Raw genomic sequence first — 12,742 nt, 5'->3', positions numbered from 1 at the left:
CTGCTTGTATTAACATGTGATTAGAAGAAACTGAGTTTTTATCAATAAAGGACTATGGACTTTGAAATGGTCGTACAATGAAATGTTCTATAGCAGTTAAAAAGAGCAAACTGATGTGGAATGCTCTCTAAGGTATAATTTTAGATGAAAAAAATCAAATTTTCTGACACCTTGCATAATACATTACCACTTATATAAAAATTCCACTTTGACATGTCTATGTTCATATATACTTGGAATATATTTACAAGTGTCACTAGAATAGTGGTAGTGGTTGGCCACAGCACTGGCTGACTAGGGAAGAAAGCTGTAAAGTGTTACCTACACATCATTTCACACTGCTTGAATTTTGTACCATGGACATGATTACGTATTTACTAGTATTAAAGTCATATCAAAGATTAAAAGCCCTGAACACTATTTGAAACAAATAGATTGAAAAAAAATCCAGAGAATTTAATAAAATGTATTAGTCAAAAATAATAAATGTCAAGTAAGATGTCCAAAACTGGAGGCTTTTGAATACCCCGATGTGGGTTTAGGAGTGAAATAAATGAATCTTCCAAGACTCTGATAGATGAAATTTTCACAGTAGTACATTTCTTCCCAACCAAAATCCCCCAGGGAAATCAGTTGAATACCTTATACTGTAATTTTAGTTTTTCATTTCCTTGTGTAAAAACACCCTAGGAGCTTTGCTGCAAAAAGGAATTCCCTGGGATTTTAACTCAGCATGATTTACAGAAGTCCTCCCTTCAAAGGTAGGTTCCCTATGTACCTGCCCATGGGTGGCATCTTTCAAAATGAAATAATTGGAATTCGGTGGAAGTAGTGACAGCCACTCTTGGGGTTTGGTGTTGGAATAAGCAGGAAATGTGGTCTGACACCTGGTGGCACAAAGCTGTTAGAGAAAGCATTGTCAATTGAGTATGTCCTTGATCAATCTGAAATGACTCTAACATTGGATCTAATATGTATGTGCCTTGCAACCAAGCATCAGGGGTGATCTCACAGAGAGCTCACCGGGGGACAGGGGAACACCTGTGCACCACACTCAGTGGAATTAGGACACAGCCTACCCACTGCATGCAAACTAACCTCCCCACCCTAAGGATGTGTGAGCAGGATGTGGAGAAGAGGTGGTGGATTAACCCCTCACAACGTGCCTGTTCTTGCAGGGCTCTCTCCTTTCCATTCCAGCTGTTAGTGCCTGGCCAACCTTGTCTACATTATGGAATTGAGGGTCTCTATTCCAAAACATCAACTCCATTGCTTATCAATTCACGGTTCCAGCCTTGTCCATTGTGGTCATGGTGGATTTCCTGATCTGACATTTTCCCCTTCAATAAGGTATCATACCTTGAATTCTGACTATGTTAGTTAACAAGAAAATTTGGAAAGACCTTGTTGACATCCAGCCAGAATGTAGAAAGAGTTGGAGGAGTGGGCTTGAAGATCCCCTCTGCTTTGTATTTACTGTTCTGGAGTGATGGCACTGGTTGAGCATTGGAAAATTGTGTTCCTTACATGTCACTTGGCTTGGGAACTAGAAAGGGGCCTGAAGCAGCAGCTGGCCTGATTCTGGCATGCTTGGCACCCTCTGGGGCTCAGGACATTCTTATTGATTACCTCTGTTCCTAACTAATCAATCCTCTTTAAAGATGGCCGTAATTAATTTTTAAGTTCTGGAGGGAAGTTGCAACAGGATTTTATTTCCAGTGAGAGTAAGCACCTGATTTTCAGAGGCTCACTTCATCTTCTACCCTGTCCTAAGTTTTTGCTCACTTTATTAGTAAATCTTCCTGGAGGAAATGAAATAGGGAGGGGAACAGTGGAAACTTGTCTTTTATCAAAAACAAATCTTTCTGATAAAGGATTTCGCTGGCAAGTATTTGTAACTGCTGGATTGTGAGAGGTTCAAGATTAACTCAGTTTAATTTATCTGAGCCTTGTATTTCTCAGTCCCCAGTAAATGACCCAGAATTGATTCTGGGTGGTGAAAAATCTGTTCACCATTAGAATGCCCCTTGAGTGTTAGGCAAGGTGTTTTAAAACCGAAGTACAAAGCAGATTTTCAACCGTTTGCTTGCTCTGGTTGCTATCAGCACACAATGGAGCAGGAGGGAGTTACAGGTGAGCTGACTTCCTTGCACAGTCTTTCTCCCTGCCCTCTGATGTTACTGAATCTCATTGCCTTTGCATGGGCAGTCAGTAGTTCAACTGAAATCTTCTCCCATCCATTCAAGTCTAGATGTACTTTCTAGTATCCAGGCCAGTGTTTGTGAAGATTCTGTGATGGCGCCTGGCTTGTCAGTGGTAATTAAGACCTCCAAGAACACAAACTGGAGACCCTGAGCTGATTTGGAGGCTGATGTGTCAATCATGGGCCTCTTTGTTCTAGGTTGGCTGCTTAAATGCCATAAACTCTAGCTTCTTCTCTTTCTCCTACTGGAGTCCATGTACATCCTTGCCCTAGGTGATGTGTAATGGCTTTCAAACTGATATCTTCCAACATTAGCTTGGATCATCCTAGAAGAGCTGCCCCTGCATTCAGTCCACCTCATGCTCCTCTACTTTCTGTATTGATTATTGTGCTTTCTCCCTCTCTACCTCCTGACTTCTTTTTCTCATTTCCATTCTAGCCCTGTACAGGAATTTTTTTTTTAATTTTGTTTAAGTTATACAAGTTTCATGTATTTCATATATACAGATTTAAGAACATAGTAATACTTCCCATCCTACCCTTCCTCCTGCCCAGGATCCAACCCTTCTTCCTCCTCCCTCTCCCATTTACCTTCTTAATTTTTACAAAGATCTATTTCCAGTTTACTTAATGATTGTATAGTTAACCTCACACTAAGTAAAAGAATTCAACAAATAGTATGAAGAAAAATAAAAAAAGCCACTGTTTCTCAACAGAAGAGACAAGGGTTGTAAACAATCATCAAATCTCAAAATGTCCATTTCACTGCAATATATTACATTTTAGGTACTCTCTTAGTTACCCCAGATCAGCAAAAACATATGATATCTGTCTTTTTGGGACTGCCTTATTTCACTTTCTTAAAATACCTGATGGCTGAATACTTTTCTTTTCACAAACCGCAGTCAAGTTCATGATCTTTCATGGAATTTAGCCAATTCTCATCTGCAGAGTGGCTTGCTCTTGAGTATCTAATGTCTCTGCCCAAGGCACCTTTCCACTCTCCAGGACTCTGCTAGACTTTGTCAATTCCAAATCCAGATGGCACAATTTTCTTCATTCTCATTTCTTACAACCTGGAAGAGCTTCCCAATGAACAGCTTAGGCTTCCCCTGGTACCTCCAGACACCCTTCAGAAAGGTAGCATCAACATTGGGAATCCCTGTGTGTCCTCAACCAGTAAAGCCACATGTAGAATGAGGATCTGGACCTGCAATGCGGTCTACCGCTTCAAACACAGCATCTTTCTGGAGCTCACTTTGATGCTCATAAAATGAGCCTGGAATGGAAGGTAGTAGGTTTGTGGAGCTTTCAAGCAGAGACGAGTACTGGTTTTTCTCTATGGTGAGATAGAACAAGACAAATCTGAAGTGGCTGTAGAAACATTTTAGTCCCACTAGAATTCTTGTCCCATCACATAACAGCACTCAAAATTCAAGTTCCAGAAACAGCCAGACATTTTGACATGTGAGGCACATGTCCATTTTCTGCAGAAGGTCTGTTTCATTTAATTTTTTTTACATATTCTTCCTTTTGAAAATATACACAGCTAACAACACAGAGGGACCAAGAATTTTTCCAAAAGTACAAAGGCTGGTGTAGTGTGAGGGAAGGTACGAGGAAGAGACCTAGACCTTCGCACACCCAAGTAGAGAAAGATAAAGATATGCATTATACACCAGTGTGTGTATATATGTGTATATACACATGCGTGTGTCAGCATGTACACACATGGAATGTGACTCATGACTCCAAAGCAATGCAGCAGATTGTGGATTTGGGGATCTTTCTTATGACATTAATATCTCTGCCTGTACATATGTGGATCTTATGTATTTATAAGCATGCACGTGCCAAACACATACAATCACTATATGAGACCCAAAGTGCTAACATCAGAGACACTGCATTAGATCATGAAAAGTGAGCTTTGCAGTTTGTGCTGTACATGTTTACATCATGATTCTGAATTTAGAGACCCGCTGTTTTCATAGTGGCTGCCTTTCTCTGCACAGTCTGTTTGGAAATGTTACAGGCCCTGAGAGACTGGCTCCCTCATGAATAGGCAATTAGATGCCTCCTCCCTCCAGGCTTCCAGAGATGCGTCTCCCCTCCTTGAATTTTTCTCTACTTTTAGAAAATGTGTGCTTAACTTGTAAATGTAGTTTCCAGGGCTGGCAAGAATATTTTGGTTTTGAATAACAATCACATTCCTTTCCACAGCACGAGGCACTCCGCTGAGTGGCAAGGAGCCCTTTCCATCCAGAACCCACTCTTAGTGTTCGGTGTTCTGCAGTGCCTCGCAGAATCCTTCTTCCCAAACACCGCACTGCATGGCCATCTCCTGAAGTATGTAGTAAACATAATTGTTCGCACTTTAAAGAGAAGAGGAAAAACAAACGGAGGTGCAGATATGTTCCACAGTTTTGGCAGCGCTGCAGGGAGGCTGTGATGTACAGGTTGCCTGATGTACAGGCCTCCCTGCTCCTCCTCTCATCATCTGGAAGACCACAGAAAGCTGATTGACCCTTCCGTGCCTCAGTTTCTCCCTCTATACAGTGAGTCCCATATGATTACTGGGCAGATTAAATGAAGTAACCCGTAAGGATGCTTATGATACTTCTTGGTGCATATAAGCTCTCATTATTGTGGGTGTAGTTTTAATGGTCCTTTACCCACAACTTTTACTATAAATGCAAGCATAAACATTCTTCCAAAAATTCAGTACTTTTATCCAGATCCTGGCTTAACCCACTTTTCCTAGCCAGTACTAGTATTTTTTAAAAATCAGATTTGGGTCCATTAAATAAAATCCCATTTAAGAAAGTCTGAATCTCAGCCTTTCTTAAAACCCTGTACCAGTTTCCTATCAGCTCGTATCATCCAAACTCTTTAATGAGACATAAAAGGCTGTTTGCAATGTGGTAATCTACTACTTTCTATCCTCATGCCATTAGACACCCTCCACATCTTTTATGTTGCAGCAATACTGAACTGGCCATGCTTTTTTCCACGCCACCTGATTATTCCATGTCCCTGCCCTTTGCAAATGCAGATGCATGGAATGCTATCTCCCTCTCTTTGCCTGCTGGGAAAACTCTGTCTTCACCCAGTGTCATCTGAAAGGAGTCAGTTAGAGCGTGAATGGTAAAAACCAGTGAACAAAGGGGCCTCTCCAGTAATGTGGAACGTTTTCTTACTCTAGCTGGGAAGCCAGTCTGAGCTAGAAAGCAAGTGTGATAATCAAAGAGATATAAATAATTTCGTTGACCAGTATCTGGAGTATGATGAAGACAAACAGCACTCCCTCCCTGACAAGCCCCAAGATAGAACTTTCTCTCTGTCCTGTAAAAGTCACAACCAAATGGGAGGAATGGGAAATAAGAAAGCAGGGTGAGCTCACCACGCAAGAAATGCTTTTCTTCAAGGACCTTGTACAAACTTTCCAATGGGTATAACATCCCCAACTCACTTCCTTTCAATGTTTTTTTTTTCTGCAAATGAAGGTGCCCCTCCAGCTGCTTTCTTGGGAGCTTTCCCTCTGCTCTTATCAACAAAACTCTTTTTGCTAAAATTCCCTTCTTGGTTTGTTCATCTGCCTCACACTTTGTTGTGGATAGAGCAAATTTCGGGGGTTTATATCAGCTGTACCATCATGTTTTCCTTTACATTCATGTTCCTCCTGATTAAGGTATTGCCTCTCTTCTCTGTGACTTGCTCATAATCGCACTGTTGGATTTATTACCCGGTGTCGGGGTACATTTCTTAGTTTGTGGCCCCTATTTGACTAGAGTTCATTGAGGGCACCTACTAGGTCTTATCCATTGCTGTATTCCAGCACCGAACAAAAAGCATAGACTCAGTGACTCAAAAACAACATATGTATTACAGTTAAATTGAACTAGAAAGAAAGATGTGGTGACTTCTTTTTTCTTTACAATGATAGGCTCAGCTATTATATTTAAAATATCTTGTGAACCGGGCACATTTATATAAATGAAGAATAGTTGAAGCAACAGCAAGTCTGGGGTTTCTAGGATTAATTTTGTTTTATTCAACAAGTAAGTACTGCTAGGGGAAACAATGAAGATGGAATAAGACACATTCTGTTTCCTTGAGGAGCCTTGAATCTGGAAGTGGATAAGACAAATAGTATAATAGTGGAGAAAAACTGATGCCATTAGCAGTGAACCTGAAAGTTTTAAAGGTTTGAAAGAAGAATCGGCCAAATGTAATCTGGGGACTAGAAAGTACTTTTGTGTGGAGTGGCAATGTTTGCTATTGGCCTTGATGTACTAGGTAGAGAATGGAATGGAGAGCATCACAAGCAAGAGGTATAGTATTCATTAACGCACAAGGTGACCAACAAGATATCTACTTGAAGATCAGTAAACTGGCTCCATTTCATGCTCAGTGTGGGAATGTGGTGGGAAAACAGGCAAAGAAACAAGTTCATGAATATTTTGTAGGAAATTCCAAGTCCCAGAATGAAGACATTTGACTTAATTTAGTAGACATTGGGGAAAAAAATCAGCATTTTAAGCAGGACAGTGATATAAATAGAAGCATATTTCAAAAATTTGGATTGTCAGTGTATATGGACTGAGCTTGAGAAGGAGAACTTTGCAATATGGTGCTATTTGTGGAATATAGCTTCTGAGAGACTTTGCAGAACTGAAACAAAGAAGATACAGCAAGCACTTTGATGGGAGGATGAGGAAGAGGAAGGAGTCCAATGTGATGCTCAGGTTTTAAAGTCCAGTTAGATGGGTGGGACATCATCAAACCATTAAGAAAATATTAAGATACTGTGAGAAATCAAGCAGAGGAAGTAACATTGTTGGGAATATTGTGAATTTGGTGGATGGGGGGCACTGGAGTCAGAGGACCCCAGGCGGAAGAGATCAGTCTTACATCTGCACACTTTTAACAATCACTGACATCAGGGGATGCTATTGTATTCAAGAAGACAGAGAGAAGATAATCAAATGCAGAACCTGGATAACACCTACATTTTAGGAATTAAAGGGAAAAGAGGAATCAGTGAGGAGAACAATGGTAGTGGCAGAACCAGGACAGACAGTGTAGTCTGAGGGATTTCAGGGAAGAAGATGTTTTGAGGAGGGAATCATTCCTGGGGGATTAAAAAAGCTATCTGGGTTTCCATAGCTGCGCAGAGTTCATATTCCTTTGTACTTACTTGTGTATTTGTCTGTCCTGCCTTCTAGACTGGAAACTCCTCCAAGGTGGAAACATGTTTAATTTGTGCTTTTCCTGCATTTAGCAGATTACCTAAATTATAGCTAGGGCTCCAGGATGGTTTGATTAATGACTGAGTAAACACACAAAGCTACAGAAAAGATAAGGACAATGAAAGGCCCACTGTTCTTGAGGAAGACTTAAAATTCCTGAAGCAAAAAACCAAAACAGTGTCTGAATAATTTTCTGCTCTTGAGAAAGGAAGAAATAGAATCTACAAAAAGGTCATTCAAAAGTGAACAATTAGAGATACTCTGAGACCTCTTCCATGGCATGAAATTCATCATCTAAATTCTCAGAGATTTAAGTCTCATGGTTGGTGAGGTATTACACCAACACTATGTAGAAATCAAAGTGTTCTATGGCAATCTGGCTGCCTGAATTCAACTGACCACATGATTAATGACATGGCACGACACATCCAGGGCCTTTCGTTTCCCAAGCACTTTATAAACATTGGGTAATCTCACAATACCCTTGTGAGATATTATCATGTTCATTTTCCATATGGTTAACAGAGCCAAGGAGGTTAAACGGCTTGCTCAAAGGCCACACTGGAAATCAGTGACATAAAATGTTCAGAACGAAGGAGCTCCCAGGTCCCACACCTCACCACAGATTGTTGAACCGAATCTTACTCCTTCTACTGCTAAGCAGCCTGACTGACAGGCTGGTGCTGTAATGCATCATACTTCACAGTTGAGATAAGTGAGGATTAGCATGCTGTCTCTCACAGGTCAGGCTAACCCTAGGAAAGAGAAAAAACTATACTCTACAGGACCATGTGATATAAGGCGTGCCTAGAAGAGGAAGAGCAAGACCAGATGGGGCTAAGCCCCCTTCATGGATTCCTAGAGACTTTTGCTAAGACAGAAATCAACATGAGGTTGCAGAAAGGCAGATTTCAGGACTCTTGGTTGATAAGCATCTTAAATGTGAACATTGACGCGTTCTTTTCTTTCTCACCTATATTTGCATTATTCCTTTGTATTCAATTTTGAGTTCAAGTGTCTATTTTATGCTTCTGCGACCTTCTCATTGCTCCTTTGGTCTAAAAAGTAGCCAAATATTGTCATACTGTCAACTGCAATGCACATGGCCTTTAAGAAAACCACAGACTTCTGAGAAATTGGTAAGGTAAAATTTGACAGCCCTTGGAACTAAGAGCTCACCAGGTTGGGATGTGTGTCTTTGATGTGCAATTATGTATTTATATCCAGGTCTTAAAGCTTCTTTGTGTCTTAGTTTTCTCCCATGCAGAAAGGAGTATGTTGTGGCTGCTGTTGGTGCCTTGAGTTTATCACCCTAGGCTCCCCAGACAAGAGCTCAAACACCCAAGGACTTTTACTGCAAGCACCTATGATGTTTCGCTTGAATATCTTCTCTGCTGTTTCAGCATGCTCAGCCTGGACTGGGACAGGTCAGAAGTTAGTGACCTGAAAGTAGACCTTAATGAACGACTAAGGGTGGATGAAGACCTCAACTTACTTGCCCTCCCTCAAATGTGCTCTCCCAGCAGTCCTCGGCAGGATCAGATTTAGGCTACTGATAACACACACCTTGTACTGACTTTCCACTCTCCTAACAGAGCTTCTGGGATCAACACTGAAATAACTACTTGCACCTGAAATCCTGTCTCAGGGTCTACTTCCATGCCAGGCCCCCTTCAGGCCATTATAAAGTTTATAAGGCTAACAAAAGGTAATTAGGCTTCAAAGTTCTTACAATAATCATGTGCACATATCATGATTAACAAAGAACTTTCTCAGGAGATTCTAACAACCACTAGTGAGTTAAGGTGTATATTCTTATTATTATCCCTATTCAACACTGAAGACATTAAAAGTTCTGTGGGGTCCCATGTATTGTCAAGAGCTAGTTAGGCTTTTCTGTGCTACCCAGGAAGGGTTCCATACAGCGTTGTTCTTGATTCCCAGCATAACTTAAGGAGAAACTGTCACAATGTTTGGAGCCCCTAATGTCCTGCAAATGAAGGAAGGGGGTTTCCTCAAATTCCTCACAACAGGAACCCACCCAGGTGGCAGAAGCCTTGACTTCCAAATGGAACAGTACATCTACAAAAGGAAAAGTGATGGCATCTACATCATAAATCTGAAGAGGACCTGAGAGAAACTTCTTTTTTTTTTTTTGGAGAGGCAGAGTGGACAGTGAGAGAGAGAGACGGAGAGAAAGGTCTTCCTTTTTTTGCCATTGGTTCACCCTCCAATGGCCGCCACGGCTGGCGTGCTGTGGCCGGTGCACCGCACTGATCTGAAGGCAGGAGCCAGGTGCTTCTCCTGGTCTCCCATTGAGTGCAGGGCCCAAGCACTTGGGCCATCCTCCACTGCACTCCTGAGCCATAGCAGAGAGCTTGCCTGGAAGAGGGGCAACCGGGACAGAATCCAGCCCCCCGACCAGGACTAGAGCCCTGGGATGCCAGTGCCGCAGGCGGAGGATTAGCCTATTGAGCCGCAGCGCCGGCCTGAGAGAAACTTCTGTTGGCAGCTCATGCCCTTGTGGCCATTGAAAACCCTGCTGATGTCAATGTGATATCCTCCAGAAACATTGGCCAGAGGGCTGTGCTGAAGTTTGCTGCTGTCATGGGAGATATTCCTATTGCTGGCTGCTTCACACCTGCAATCTTCACTAATCAGATCCAGGAAGCCTTCTGGGAACCACAGCTTCTGGTGGTAACTGATCCTAGGGCTCAACAGCAGCTTCGCACAGAAGCATCTTATGTGAACCTGCGTACCATTGCTCTATGTAACATAGATTCTCCTCTGAGCTATGTAGACATTGCCATCCCATTCAACAACAAGGAAGCCCACTGAGTGGGTCTGATGTGGTTGATGCTGGCCTGGGAGGATCTGAGCATGTGTGGTACCATCTCTCGTGAACACCCCTGGGAGGTCGTGCCAGATCTCTACTTCTACAGATTCTGAAGATATTGAAAAAGAAGAGCAGGCTGCTGCTGAAAAAGCTGTGACCAAGGAGGAGTTTCAGGGTGAACAGATGGCTCCAGTGGCTGGGTTCACTGCTACTCAACCTGAGGTTGCAGACTGGTCTAAAGGAGTGCTGGTGCCCTCTGGGCCTATTCAGCAGTTCCCCCTGGAAGACTGGAGTGCTCAGCCCACCTCTGAACACTGGTCTGCAGCACCCACTGCTCAGGCCACTGAGTGGGTAGGAACAACCACTGAGTGGTCTTAAACGGCTTTTCACAGTCTCTGAAGCAAACATGGAAATGAGGTTGATGGAAAATAAACACCAGTTTCTATAAAAAAAAAAAGAAGAAAAAGAAAAAAAAGAGCCAGTTAGGAAGCGGTACTGCTGGTCTTTAATTCAGACCCTTGCTCTAAGTTCTCATCTCTTTCTACCTCTTCAATTTATCCTCAGGTGCTGCTAGCCAGGAAGACTTACATTAAAACTTCTAATGTTTCTGAAAAATTTGGTTTCTATTAATGGTTGAAAAGGCATTTAACCTCTGGTTACATGTTAAATTTCCTTTAAATATGTTAACCAAATATCCACTTGAGCACTCTGATTAGCTACCATTGAGTTTTATAGTAAACTATTCATTTAGCCTTAAAGTTTATCTTGATTCTCTCTAGGGAAATGCTAAACATTATCAAAATCAGTTGTCCTTCCAACATTTTTACGAATTATTTTTCATCATTTGTGTATTTGTTAAATTATAGTTTCCTGGGGCTAGAAAAAATCTTAAAATTTACAGCTGCTGAAATCTCATCTATAGAATCTCTGACAGATGGTCCCCCAGCCTCCACTGTTGTGTTTAGTGCAATGGGGAGGTCACTGTCACACGAGGGGGTTTATTTCATTGTTGAAAAGTCCTGGTTATTTAAAATGTCTTCCTTATATTGGACCCAAGTGGATTTCTTAAAATATCCCTCTCATTAGACTGAGTCATCTGGAAATAAACAACAGGTTTAATCATGTGTCTTGGTTTGGTTGTCCTTTTCCACGAAAACACTTTAAGTCCATTCTCTTTCCTTGTGCTAGCATCAGTCTAATTTTGCTTGGAGTACAGTGGCCATGCTGGTGTCTCTAAGGCATAACTTGCTCCTTATTCTTTTGCAGTGGTCCTCCTTACAGGTGATGTCTTCATTCTTCTATAGTGGTACCAGCACTCATAGCACCGTTTTGTATTTTGGCTCATCTTTTTGTTAGAGAACACAGGTTTGACATTCAGATATTGGTAGGGCTATTCTCTCTCCAGAGACTCCAGGAGAGAATTAATTTCTTGTCTTTTCCATCTCCTGGGGACTATTGGGATCCATGGGCTGTGGCTTTTCTCTCACTGCTCTGTCTTTGTATCACCTTCTCCTCTGAGTGTGCAGTGTTCAGTTTCCTTCTGCTTCTCTCTTATACGGACAATTATGGCATTGAGGACCCATCCTGATAAGCTAGCTATCTCTTCATCTCAAGATCCCTAACTGTAGTCACATCTTACAAGACACTTTTTTTTTCCAAATAAGATAATAATATTCGCAGGTTAATGGGAGTACAACCTGATAATTTTGATGGCCACCAGTCAGCTTATTTCAACCTCTTATTATTATTATTCCTATGTGAGACTCAATATTTCACCTATAAATTGAAACCAACAATTAACACAATATTATTTTCAGCTTTAGATGAAATGAAATATATAAAGGACTCAGAACGTATTAGGTGCTTAATGCATTTTATTTGCCTATGCCACCTGCTAGGCCAGTTTCCAGTGTGTTATTCAGGAGCAGGTTATTAATCTTTCCAAATTTCAGATTTCTAAGCCTTTATAGTCACAGATTAAAACACTTATGTCACAATATCTTTGGGAAGATTAAATGAGAGAATATGTATGAAAGTGATTTGTCAACCATAGGCTACTATGAAATTTTAAGTTGCTACCATTTCAATGTCAATATTAGTTTATGGTAAAGAGTAGCCAAGTATAAGTCCCAGTTCCAATGAACTGCAGTCATCAATTTCCAGCTGATATTTGTTTAATTGATTTTTTGAAACCAAATACAGAATTTTATATTCTGTTAAATTTAATCTTAGTCCAGTAACTATCTATCAAATTTACTTTGAGTTTGCAGTTGAGAGTTATTTGTGTTATTCCTTAAAGCTTTGGGGCTACTGCTGGTAACTGCATGGTAGACTATAGAACCTAGAACATTCAGAGTTCTAGCTTCCCCCAATCACTATCCCCACCTTACCTCCTCCTCACCTCCTGACCTTCCTCAATTTTTGAAAGTCATGGAATTGTATTATTTAATT

The 12,742-nt window shown here is 41.2% G+C and overlaps 1 pseudogene; it reads left to right on the top strand.

Annotated features, from left to right (window-relative positions):
* Positions 1–8,512: 8,512 nt before the first annotated feature.
* LOC127493003 (small ribosomal subunit protein uS2-like) lies at positions 8,513–11,278 on the top strand (annotated as a pseudogene).
* Positions 11,279–12,742: the final 1,464 nt, after the last annotated feature.

The sequence above is a fragment of the Oryctolagus cuniculus genome, chromosome 5, assembly GCF_964237555.1.
Source record: "Oryctolagus cuniculus chromosome 5, mOryCun1.1, whole genome shotgun sequence".
Taxonomy (NCBI): Eukaryota; Metazoa; Chordata; class Mammalia; order Lagomorpha; family Leporidae; genus Oryctolagus; species Oryctolagus cuniculus.
Note: the sequence above shows the minus strand (reverse complement) of the source record. Positions and strands in the feature narration are given on the sequence as shown.